We start from the raw sequence: 13,853 nt of genomic DNA, 5'->3' as shown, positions 1-13,853 counted from the left end.
TTAGGTAGTGTGCTTGCCTGTTCTTACAACATGGTTTATTTCTAGTAGTCCAAGAGATGGTTGTGACATCATAATAATGATAATAAGTCCACATAGCTATACATAAAAAAAATTGAAGTTTCAAAGAAAAACGTTAATTCTCAAAATTTTGGTGAATATTTATCTATCATCAGACTGTGATCCTTAATTTCAACAATGATAGTGGAAGCTTGCTACATGCAAATTGTCTGCTCCAATTCCTTATAAAGAGCAAGGAAGCTCCATCAATTATTGGAGGTTGTAAAATGTCATATAAATCTAACTACCTTCTTTCTTTCTTTACTGCTGCACATTTGTAAGTGTTCTAATGAATCAAGTTTCAGATTGTTATCTAAATGTAACAGTCATTTCAAGTTTGGTTCAGTACAGCCTATTTAAACATGGATCGACAATGGTTTTAAATGAGGAATGAAATTCTCTTCTCTAAACCTAAGATAATTTTGAGTTTGCCTGTGTATTTTGCTTCTGTTATGGTTGGGAGACAAACAACTGCTTATGTGGACGCTGATGTATTTTGTTTCTTTCCTTGCCAATTTTACAATTCTAGATATTCCAAGAAATCCCTCTGCTTTAAAGAAACGATAATGTAGAAAGAATTATTTAAGGATTGTGATACAGCAAAGAATCAAGCTGAATGTAGATCGTAAGAGAACTATATGAGAAATAAAAGGGGCACAGTGAGTAGCAGAACAGAATAATGTTAATAATTAAAAGGGACTACAAAAGTATTTTATAAGTTAATAAATAGTCAATATGTGGTCAAAAGAAGCTTGGAATCAATAAGGGTATGCACTTGAGATGGCAGTGGTGCAAAATGAATACTATCATTGAAATCCTGTAGACCCCTGATGTGGGCTACAGTGGCATTATCGTGTGATAAATGTGACCTGTCTCCCAGACAGTGAGGCAAGATTGTGTTGTAAATTGAGGGGAATTATATGTTGATAAATGCTTTATGAATCGTACAACCCACCTCCAATATTCAGCTTACTATCTCACTGAATGAGCTATACCTCAAATTCTCGACATGGATGTCAGCGTGTACCTGGTGCCTTCAGCTCACCACAGGCTGTGAATGGTCTCCATGTTGCTCAGACCCTGATCCATGGCCATCAGCCACACATCCCCCATCCACAGACATTGGCATTGACACTTGCCAACATCTCACAATCCTCTTGATGCACTTGCAGGACACTTAAGCATGGACCTGGATTGCAGAGCACACCAGCAACTAGCACTGAAAAGGTGTAGCATGGGCACTGTGCAGAGGGTAGGCACCCAGTTCACAGATTGGACCAGGCTGCATATCTGGAGTGTATGATCTTTAACTGTTTGTTCCTTTAGAACCTACCTGTATGCTCACTGCATGTCTGCTGTGTTGTGCATGCCTGTAAACATGCTTTGACCAGAACCTAAAGGATATCAATGCTGCCAAATTGATGTGCTGTTTTATTCAGACATACAGGCTGCTTGGTCATGAGGGATGTCAGGTGGTTGAGGATTTCATCTTGAGTTTGTCAGTTTAGCATCTGCAACATGTGCCAACAGCCTGTGTAGTAAATATGCTGAATAACCATGTCAGAAAGTGGATAGGAACTGGCCCTCCGTCCTGTAAAAGGTCAGTCGGGTTCTGGTACCATCAGTCAAAGGGACTCGGCCATGGTCAGTCATCCACTTAGGCTAGACACAGTCAGAAGGTGTGGCCAAGTTCAGTCTGGGGAGTGGGCGATGATCAGTCCTTTTGAATCATCCCAGGCAGTCTGGGAAACTAATCATCAGTTGCTGAGCTGCAAAACACATGGCCTGGTCAGTCATATCTGAGGAGAAAGTGAGAACTGCAGATACTGGAGATCAGAGTTGAAAATTTGTTGCTGGAAAAGCGCAGCAGGTCAGGCAGCATCCAAGAAGCAGGCGAATCGACATTTCGTGCATGATTCCTGACGAAGGGCTCATGCCCGAAACGTCAATTCTCCTGCTCCTTGGATGCTGCCTGACCTGCTGCGCTTTTCCAGCAACACATTTTCAGTTCAGTCATATCTGAGGGCTATTTGTCAAAGTTGGTCAGATGTCTGGGGCAAATGCAGTCCTGGTTATCTGTATATTGATTGCTGAGGAGAATGCAAAGGGGTTCTTTCATGTTGGAGGGAAACTGGTTGGAAATGAACTTTCACAATAGTGTAAAGTGAAAGCATATGTTGAAGCTCTAGGGAGAGTACCTGGCTATCAGGCAGAGCTTGGTGCTTACGGTGTCCACCGCAAGATGTATTCCCAGCCATTATTTGCCACTCTGTAGTAGCATTTCACATCTAGAAAATGGCTGGTACAACATCCAAGGTGGGTGGAGTCAATATTAGTTTGGGTGAAAGCATGGGATCATGTCTGCTGGACTTTAGGTCACTGAAAGGGAAATATGAAGCATATCATTTGTAAACTGCAGCTTCACTTAGCAATCACTTCATTGTATGTTTTCAATGAATGCAGAGTAAACATATTTAAGCTTCAAATGCCAGTCAAAGGTCAATTGCACCATGCCATTGGTACTCCCAAATCTAACATTGGCATCTCAATAATGCAGAAGTTAGCAGCAATGACTTGAAAGGAGGTGAATACTGACCAAATAGTCCCACTACTTCTGAAATTCCAAGTGTGTTGTAGGGGGATGGATACATTGTTTCATTGTATGTTATGGAAGTGTAATGATGGGCTCCATTGAATAGAAGAGAAAGTTGAATGATTGATGTAGATCTTTCATGGGAAGGTGAAGCAAGCACTCCCTTTTTGATGAAATGTGTGGCACCTTCATCTAATTGGTGCATGTACCATGGTGAAGCAGACGATTGGGCTCCTAAAAATATGATTACACAATATGCAGTGGTCAGGAGGTCGACTGGGATGAAGGAATGTGGTGAAGAGTTGAGAGGCTGGGGTCACTCCATTTAGTGTGCTGCTTCATCCTGATGTGCTCTATACAATTGCAGAAGGCACAGGCAATGTGATAATTGCTGAGGAACTGGGAGAACAGGAGCGGTCTACTGAGGAAGAGGATGAGGACACTGGGGAAGAGGTCACTCTCCTTTGTGTGAGGTGCTACAAACCAGACAGGATCTGATTGACACCCAGTTCCAGTAAATGAAAGTTGGATGCTATAGACAATCAAGGACTGGACTAATCATAGGTCATGATCTAGCATTGGGTTGCGTTGTGGTGGAGGAGTGGAAACTGCAGCCTCTGTTTATTCTTTGGAGATGCTGGTGTTGGACTGTCATGTCCAAAGTTTAAAAATTACACAACACCAGGTTATAGTCTAAAGGAGCAGTGCTATGAAAGCTAATGTTTCCAAATAAACTTGTTGGACTATAACCTGGTGTTGTGTGATTTTTAACTCTGTTTATTCTGGTTGTGTTTGCTTTTAATTGCTATAAATAAAAGTTTGTTTGGTATTGTCCTATTGTTTATTTATATATCATGTTCCTCTAGTGCACAGTGATAGGCTACAGGTCCCCAATAAACACTGGGGACAGAGTAGTAGGTTTTAAAGGGTAACAGTGTGGTCTGATAATTAAACAACAATGAGTGTGAGAGAATGGAGTTGCATGTGTTTGGGGCATGTCAGCCAGTATGCCATTAGCTGTGTTACTTTGTTGCTGCTGTGCAGGATGTTGCTGGTAAGAGGCAAACCTGATCGCTAGTGTTTAGCTGCACAATGATGTTTTAAAGATTGTATGGACACAAGAGATGCCAGATCTTCAGCAGATAACTGTGATACCATAAATTGTTTTGGGAACAGCATGTGAAAAGATAGGGATGGAATCACCATAAGGGCAGAGTCGGCAATAATGAGAAAGTTTGATAAAATATGGTAAGAAGTCTCACCAGATCACCTGATGAAAATCCCACCAATGGTATGATGCAACTGGCACTTCGTCATAAAAGGTACAAGATTCAGCCTTTTGTGTTTTTGTCTTTGCTACAAAAGAACTTGCTGCCAATGGAGCAGTACAGAGGAGGGCATTAGAGACTGGATAGTTTTAGAGTAGGCAAGAAGGAGGAATACTGGATTAGTGGTGCTGGAAGAGCACAGCAGTTCAGGCAGCAAGTTTTGGCACACCTCAGTGGGAATTCTTTCAGTCTAGATAGGATTCATTTGAAGTTACTGAAGGAATTCCGGATGGAAATTGCAGCAGGCTTGACTACAATCTTTCAGTCAAAATTGTACCAAAGAATTAGGATTACAAACATTAATACCCCTGTTAAAAATCGGGGAAAGGTGAACACATGTTAGGTTACATGCCGGTATTCCTAACATTGTTAGTTGCAAAATGGTTAGCACAATAATCTGCGTGGGATCTAGGCATCACAGGCAAAGCCAACATTTGTATACCATCCCTAAATGACCTTGAACTTAGTGACTTGCTGAGCCATTGGGTTACACCCAAAACATTGACTTCTTCACCTCTTGATGCTGCCTAGCTTGCTGTGATCTTCCAGCCTCCTGTCTGGGCCATTGTCGAGGGCAGGGGAAAGTGAGGACTGCAGATGCTGGAGATCAGAGTCGAGAATGTGGTGCTGGAAAAGCACAGCAGGTCAGGCAGCATCCGAGGAGCAGGAGAATTGACATTTCGGGCATAAGCCCCTCATTCCTGATGAAGGGCTTATACCCGAAACATTGATTCTCCTGCTCTTTGGATGCTGCCTGACCTGCAATGTGCTTTTCTAGCACCACACTCTCATCATTGTAGAGGGCAGTTAAGAGTCAACCATATTTTATAACATATGGAGTGTGCACCGAATGTCAGCACAGAATTGTTACTTGATCAATAAAAAGATTTATGAGAGTAGTGTGGTAAAGGTTGTTAATATACATTTTCAAATTATATTTGCTACGGTTTACATGAAGCACATTTTAGCAAAACTAAAGCGAAGAGGAACAGTGTCAGCATAATCTAAAATTAACTAAGGGACACAGCATGGTAGCAGGCAATTTTTTTTAACACCAAAATAAAGTATGCATTGATGTTTCTCAAAGGTTGGTATTAGTACTGTATTTTTGTTTATATTAAAAACAACCTAGATTTGAACATACAGGGCAGACTTTCAACGTTCTGGAAATCAGAAATGTACAAGCAATGAAGAACAACAGACATCAGGAAGATACTGAAAGTGATGAACAGACACGTGCCAATTTTGATTCAACATTGTAAAGTAATATATTTTGGTAAGAAGAATGAGGAAAAACAATGAAAATTACTATTCCTAAGCTACAGTGCTCTAACTGCCTACAGTACTCCAGATGTCACCTGACCAAGCTTTTTATAGTTACGGAATGAATCCTAATGCCTTGTATGAAGGGGTTGGGGGGATGGGGTGGGTGGGTCTTGTGATATGATTGGTAGTATCCCTGCTTTTGAACCTCTGATTCTGAGTTTAAATCCACTCCGACTTGATGACCAAGGAAAATGATGGATGCACAACAATAACAAACTGGTTGAGAACCCACTGGCAAATCCTCGTAACATACATCAGTGGCAGGTGATAAGAGCAGGAGAGATTTTGGGTCAGCTATGTGCTCAAAAGAATTGGCGTCTATACTGTCTCTATCCCTAATTCCAGCAGTTCCTGTAAAAGTGTATGCTACTACAGAAAGCTCCAATACTTACAAGGCCAATTGATTCAGTTGGCTGGCATAAATCGGATTGGTGCCCTGCAGGGGGCTTAATTTCCATTCCTGCCGGGTGGCTTTGGGACCTGTCTCCATATCCCAGACATGATAGAGGTTGTGGCTGTGGGTCAGACCTACCTAAAGGCAGGGAAGAAAATATAAAGGCCAGCATTCTATTAGCCTTTGTGATTATCTTCCATGCCTGTTCATGTGAAATGTTCTAGGTACTTGGACCACCAACTCTCTTTTGGGCCTTCACTGTTTCTAGTATTTCACCTTTCAGGACATACCCTGCTCTACCTTTCTAACTCCAAAGTAGTTGACTGCATATCTGCATTAGTTGAAATCCATTTGGCATATGTTTGTCCTTCTAATAATGACAACTTTGTGATCAGCTCGCAGCCAATTCCCTTCAAATGAGAGAAGACCATCTGCAATATATTTTTGAAGACAAAAAATGCTTTACAACTACATAGTGTTGTATCCATATTTCTGAATCCACACTGGAATTAACTATATTTATAATGTCTAACTAAGAGAAGTCAATTGGAGGGACATATGGATGGGAAGCATCAACCTCTTAATTGGCGATCAGTTGCTCATACTGTTGGAGCAATTTCTTTCCTTAATAACCACAGATTTTACTGCATTTATTGAGAAGTTCTCAATATCGTGATTAAGACAATAGGTTGACTGAGTAGTTCTAAAGCAGCAGAGAGGCTAGAACAATTTAAATACCATGACAAAGAAAGATTTTCGTACAAATTGCTACTTTAATGATCTTGCACAATGCTCAACTCCATTCACATAATTTGCTTGGAGACTGCAGACTGCACAATAAATCTTTTTGTATCAGTTGTTTCTCATTTGTATGGATTTTGAAGTTTAAAACTTGGCATTACTTTACTGTTGCTGGTCTTCATCAACCTCAATAATTGTTGTAGAGAATTACCCTGCAACAGATTGCAATTTACATTAGAGTTTTCGAATAAAGTTTTATGATAAGGAGGAGCACATTCAGCCTTTTCATTGAAAGTGCTGTCTCACAGTCCACTTTGTTCCTATAGCCTACAATTCTTTAGTATACATCCAATGGTCTTTTTAAAAGCTTTTTTTGATTCCACCCTCATGTCAGATAGTGTCTTCCAGTTATCAATAACCCTCTATTTTCCCCATTTTTGTTTTCGTTCTTTTGCCAGTTATTTTGCATATATGTTCTGTGGTTACTGGTCCATGTACTAAATGAAATAATTTCTCTCAACCACATAAATCTAACTCATCTCATAATTTTGAATCCTTTTGTTGGATTTCTTCTTTAACTTTATCCATTCTAAGGGGAACAATACCAGCTTTACTAAACCCTCCAACTGACTGAACTCCGTATCCCAGATAACAATCTGATAAATCTCCTTTGCAGCCTCTCCAGGACCTTAACATCATTCTTAAAGTGTGTGGTTCAGAACTATACACATTACTGCAGCTGAAGTCAAATCAGTGATTTGTGTGTGTTTAGCGTGATTTCCTTGTTTTTCTATTCCATGCCCTCACTAATGAAGCTAAGGAACAACTACTTAATTTCCATCCCAACATGACATGTCTCTTTCAGAAATTTGTAATCTGCATGTGAATTCTGCAAATGTGAACTCTCCACAAGTATCTGTATAAAATTTCACCTGCCACATGCCCATTTCAGTATTCGTCTATGACCTTCTAATGTCTGTTGCTGTCATGCTCACTGCAAGGTAGCTTGTTAAGTTTTGTAACATTCAGAGATTTACTCATTGTTTTCTCTAAATGCAAGTCTGGAAAATGTATTACATATATTAAAAAAAAATCACTGAATTATGATAGCTGGGCCATCCCCTTGCATATTCCAAGCAGAAAAGGAACATCGTGCCAGAAGTAGGACATTTAACCTGTCAAATTTGTCCTGTCATTCAATATTCATCTAATGCTCTTACTAAGATGCTATCAAATAATCTTGCTAAAAATTGTGCTAATCTAGGACTCAACAAATGAGAATGAAATGAAACCCGTCCAGTATATCACTCAGAATAACTACTAGGATGAGGCAGGAAGAGCAATTGCTCTCAATATGATCAAAATGTCAGTACCTCTAAGAGAAATACGTGAAAAACTTGACAAGTGAGAGCCATGTTGAAGTAATAAAATGGTGAAACTGCAGTAAAACTATGAGCCAATGCAGGAACTAATTGAACTGTTCCGAAAACAAAGCTGCAGCCTGTTTTACTACTATGTGGGATTCTCCAGGCAGCTGTTAAGCTATTGCTTCAGGTGAAATTGAGTGAGTTGAAATTTGTGTCAGCTGTAGAGCTGAGATCAATATCCACAAAATCAATACAATGAAGTTAGCAAAGAAAGACACATGTTGAAGTATATTCAGAGGATCTGAATTTTGTGTGAAAGAAGAAATAATAGATAAGGAAATGGAAAGATGTTGATTGAAAAATCAACTAGATTAACTAGTGGAGATGGAACAAAAAGCATTTGGCCAGATAATGTAAATCTTTTAAAGATAGAGCCATATATACATAACATGAATATTATTAAGAAACCGGCACAGTTGTCACTGACTCAGTAGGACAGACATTTTAGTTTCAAAGCAATTTTGGGTTTCAATTTAAGATTCTGATCTATACCTTACTGATTTTTTACTGAACACTTGAAAGTAGCTCAGCATTTTTCTTTCTGTAGCGTGAAAGAACATTAGGCTATGAGTTGTCCAGTATTGCCTCTTCATTTTTACGAGCACATTACATAGCTGGGTCAGCAACCATCTTCTGCCTATACTGTAATATAGGAACTCTTGCAGTATACACCAAGAAAAGCCTTTGGGCATTAAAAAAATAGGTAAACAATTTACCCTCCCACTTCCTGGAAGCAATGACTTATACCAGGGGAGGGGAAGGGGAAGGAACGTTTAGTTCTAGAAATATTACTGTATCTTGGTTAAATTACCTTTATTAATGTGTGAGCTGACCTGTGAGTCTGAGCATGCCATTCAAGCATGGCATATTAAAGCAGAGCCCTATTCTGTCCAGACATGATAGTTACACATGCACATTTTCTATTTGAGCTCACTTGACAACTCTCAGGATTGGTAAATCCACCTGATTTTATCCATCTCTTCTCACTAACCCTTGGTAATTTACTGAGAACAGTTTCTAACCTTGAATGTTGTTCTTTAATATTGCCTAATTCACACACAGCTTCAATGTATGCATTTCTACCAATAGATGACTACACATTTGTTATATTCACCTGCTTCTTCCAGAATTGTACCTATTCCTATTTGGAAAACTATTTAGCACAGTTCATCTTGTCTTAGTGTTATCAATTTGAAATACTATAATTTAAAATGTTTAGTATCAGAGAACAACTGATGCTAGGTCTCAGAAGAGCTGTGAAAGAACCAGTTACAATAACTGCTTGTGGTCATTTAAGAGAGAAATATGGTCATTATTGGGACTTTACTTTGTAGCTTGAGTGAAAAGCTATGTAATGGCATTAACAATATAAATGTATAATTATATGATCACCTAAGTGGTAAATTAAACTTAAAGATGTATGCTTTATATTTTCATTTTTCAGGCAAATTTGCATTTTTTGTGCTCTACAATGAGGTCTGTCAGATGCAATCAACCAGTGTGAACAACACATTTTCAACTTATGTATTGAATGCCGATGATAGATGATCATTTTAATTAAATGAAATTTGCTATTACATAAACAAGCTACAGTAGTACATTCATGAGTATCTGCATTATTAACTCTAACCAGCTGAAAGGCGCCAGGCAAAAACTTCACCCATGGCCGTGTGATGGTGAGTTAAACAATTCAGCCAGACAGCTGCAATACAATGTGTCTTGCAGATTTGACCCAATTTTCTGTCCTGGTTTTCTAAGACACTCATCTGTAGTAATTATCTTTTATCAAGTATTTTCACAGAGCAATCCTATTTATACCCAGATAACAAGTCCATCATGTGAAATGCTCAAATTTGCTTCAATCAGGCAGCACAACTGAACAAAGTCTTGCAAAGCTGAGTAATTATTATCATGTCTATTTCATTTTCTTTTCTTTTTTGATGGGCTCTTTATGATTTTTTAAAAATCAAGACCATGAAAATTAAACTGGGTTGCAGTGCCCCAGATCTAATGGTCAATATATGTATTGACTGACACTATTTCTGTGTTCGATTTATACTTGTTGACTTCATTAGTATATGAAAGATAAATAGCAATGATCAAGAGAAATGAAATATGTTATATTTTATTCCTAAATGTATTGAATGTCCTTAATGCTTCATTTTCCAGTTCTATTGAATGAACATTTATGATAATTCTGGTCGCTGTGTCCATATCCACACTTATTACTAATCCATTTTCTGCTCTCTCATTCTGAGGTATTTTCTTTCCCCACAGGCATTTCCCCACAATAACTAGTACCATGGCAATTATGTATTTGTTACCTTTACAGTGATTTGCAACAGGCCATTTGATCACAGTCAAACTCAATACTATGCTCACCTCAATATTGCTACCCACCCAGCTGAGGTTCGTGCCCAGTGACCTGACCAATTGCTTTTTCCCTAAGGCTGTGGTATTAAGGAAAGTTTTTGTTTTAATCCCTACACTGGCTGAGAAGAGCTGAATCAGTTCAGGATTTGTTTTGTTACTTTTTCTAGTCCATATGGCTCAACCACTTGCTGAATATATTAACTTAGTTATGATGCATGGATATAGCTGTATCTTTAACAATATAACACAGGAATGTCAAACCCTGTTTCTGAATTACACTATGACTTTTCAGTTGTAACACTCTTCAAGTCTATTTTTTGTTCACAAAATTGTATTTGGGTTTTGTTTAAAAAGAGTACAATACAGACTGTTTACACTTTAAAGTTGCTTATTTGTTTATTGGTCTAATAGAACAGACACATAACTAATCATCATTTGAAATCAGATACAGAAAAAAAAACACTTTGTTAATAATGTAGAAGATTGCTTCCCTTGAAGTTTGAAAATAATCAGGAGGTAACATACCATAAAACTTGACATGAAAAATGAACCAATATATTTTTGCTTTATGTAAAAGCCAATTGAATGAAATAGTAAACTTTAGGTATTTGTATCTTGTAAATTATGTGATTGATGCATCATATACCTTTATTTGTTGTGTGTTTTTAAAAATGTATTATTTCAAAACTTATTTTACGTTTGTGCAATGAATTCTGAATTTTGAGACTCTTACTATCTGCAACCAACTCTGGATAACTGTACAAATATTGTCAAAGTGTTTTTAACCAAATTCCTATTTTAATAAGTTCAACCAAATGTAGTTAAACCAAACGAATGAAATTAACAGTACTGTTATACCTTTGAGCCCTGATTCATTGCCAGCACACAATTATAACTTTACAATATTTTTAAATGCAAGCAAATTTCAAAAATAAATTATCCAATTCTATTTTTACATGAATGTCATACCAGTGTAAGCTCTGAGGCATTAAAGATTATGGTATTGATAGTCACTTCGATTTAGCTTCTTAGATCATTGTAAATCTCAGTTGAAAGTTTCACATGAACAGCTTAAAATACTGAACAGCTTTGACAAACTATATAAGATTTGTCTGAAGTGGAGGTTTTGCATCAGTGTTTATGATTGGTAAACTAAGCACAAATTGAGTTACAGGTTATTTAGCCAAAAATCGCCTTCCTGATGGAACGGTGTAGAGAACATTCAGATGTTTTTCCACTTGCACCACCTATTTGCGCCTTTGACCATTGTACTGAATTCGTTCCCATTCTGGTAGTGTCTCTGGAAAAAAATCAATAAAGTTAATATATCAGCAGACTTCTTTGCATCTCATGCTTAATTAGATAAAACTGGAAGACTTTCCTCACGAATAAAAATATCTAAAACTGTCCTTTCTTTTGTTCTCCACATCTACCCCCTTGACGTCAGACCTTACACCAATGCCATTTTTCATCAACTAACAGAATGGGTCAAGGGTGTCTGTGGAGCAGTAGTAGTGCCCATCCCTCTGGATCAGAAGGCTTGGGTTCAAGTCCTACTTGTTCCAGAAGCCTATCATTTCATCTGAGAAGTTTGATACTTTATATAAAAAAGGTCAATAATATTTGCAGAGATTCTGAAGCTAACTTTACATATACCCATTGAAATTGAGATATCCATCAAGTGTGTTGGACTATCCATTGTTTTTCTGTACCATATAATCATTGCTGATAAATTGGAATTGGGACCATTCCCTGTCATCTCTGGTAATTGGCCTGAAGTCCAAACCATATAGATTCCCACTGTCTCAACCACTTGGACAATCTAGCTCCTAATCAGTAAAAGCCCATGTGACAATGATCAACAACGTAACACTGAGGTTGGGAAAGTGTGATGTTGCAAATAATATACCATTGGTGGAGAAGCAGGAGCTTCACAATTAGTATTTAATATAGGATGCTTTACTAACAACTGACTTTTTGGTATATGCAATTTTTAACATTTCCCGTTCGTGTTTTACATGACTGAAGTCAGTGCTTTCAAATATTGCCAGTAAAGGGGAGCACCCTCATTGAAACTTCCTTTCAGAATCAGATTGAACTAATACACCAGCAACCTTTTATTAATTCTCTTGAGTTTGACAGATCTGAAGTTTGCATGCAAATTTAGTTCGGATTGTTTTCACCTGGTTCATGATTGATGCTATCAACATAGCATAGTTACATTGTGGGGTATGGGTGGTAATCTCATTCCTTGAGACTGCACCAGTGTCTGGTGAAAGAAGCGTAAAGAGACAAGGGCTTGTACTGAGGGGAAGCTGAATTCTTCTCAAGTGAAGGCACTTGCAGGAACAGACTAAAGAGGACTATGCTATCCACCTCTCTTTCTTTACCTGAATTTGGGAGAATGGTCACTGCAAAAGGGGAAAACTTTCTCCCTTAAGTAGACCATCAAAGTCGACCAAAAACATTAAAATGCTGCAATGAGTAATAAAGGAGATCTTCTTCTTCTTGCATAGAAATTAGGCATGGCTGCAAGGCACTTGAACTCATGGCTGTCTTAATCATTTCCGAGGGCAATTCAGAATCAACCACATTCCTGTGGATTTTAAAAAATTAATTCATGGGAATGTGGGTGTCACACAGTAGATCATTATTTATTGTTCAGAGGGCAGTTAAGAGTCAACCACATTTATGTGGGTCTGGAGTCACATGTAGGCCAGTCCAGATAAGAAAAGCAGATTTCCTACCCTAAAAGACATTTCCTTCCCTAAAAGAACCAGATGGATTTTTAGACTGAAGAGTGGTTATATGGTCAACTATTAGGCCAACTTTTAACTCTAGATTTTATTGAATTCAAATTCCGCTATTTGCCATGGGGGATTCAAACCCAATTCCCCAGAAAATTAGCAGGGGTGCTTCTGGATCATGGGCCAATGACATTTCAAGTCTCTTTGCTCAAATTGGTTTGTTGACCAGTGTTGTGAGATGAAATATCTGCTGAAAGAAGTCATGTCTGAAAACGTCCATTTCATGCTGATTTGATTGACTGTAGCTGTGTGTACCAATACCATTAGAGAAGAGGAAGGAGAAACATGCTCTGGTCAGAAAGTGAATAACATACCAGCACTTGAAGACCGTCGTCCCATAAGGCCAATAAACATCTTTTCCTTTTGTCCTACATGAAAACAAATGTCAAGAAAGGTAATTGAAGGCATGTCTACATATTTACGCTTTGGTCCTTCAACTTGTTCAACTAGTTACAAATGAGCTATTATACATCACTTCCATTTGGGTCGAACAATTTTAGGATGTCAATTTGGGGATGTTTGTCCCATATTTGCAGTTCCCATATTCTCTGAATTCGCTGTGCCTTTAAAATAAAATCCTGTGGAATGTTCTTGGTAACCTCTGTCCTGTTCCACTCTGACATGACATTGCAGAAGATGTTTCACAACATCATTTCATTTTTGTTGTTGCTGGAACAACCACTGACCAATTTATATGCTGCAGTGAAACAATTAGAAAACTAATCCTGAAATCTATGTTGGACTTCATCCTTTCTCAAGGTGGTCAAACAGCCACTGGTATTTTGCTAATATTGTATTTAAAATAAA

Source organism: Chiloscyllium punctatum, chromosome 42 (genome assembly GCF_047496795.1).
Source record: "Chiloscyllium punctatum isolate Juve2018m chromosome 42, sChiPun1.3, whole genome shotgun sequence".
Classification (NCBI taxonomy): domain Eukaryota; kingdom Metazoa; phylum Chordata; class Chondrichthyes; order Orectolobiformes; family Hemiscylliidae; genus Chiloscyllium; species Chiloscyllium punctatum.
This window is presented reverse-complemented; position numbering follows the sequence as displayed.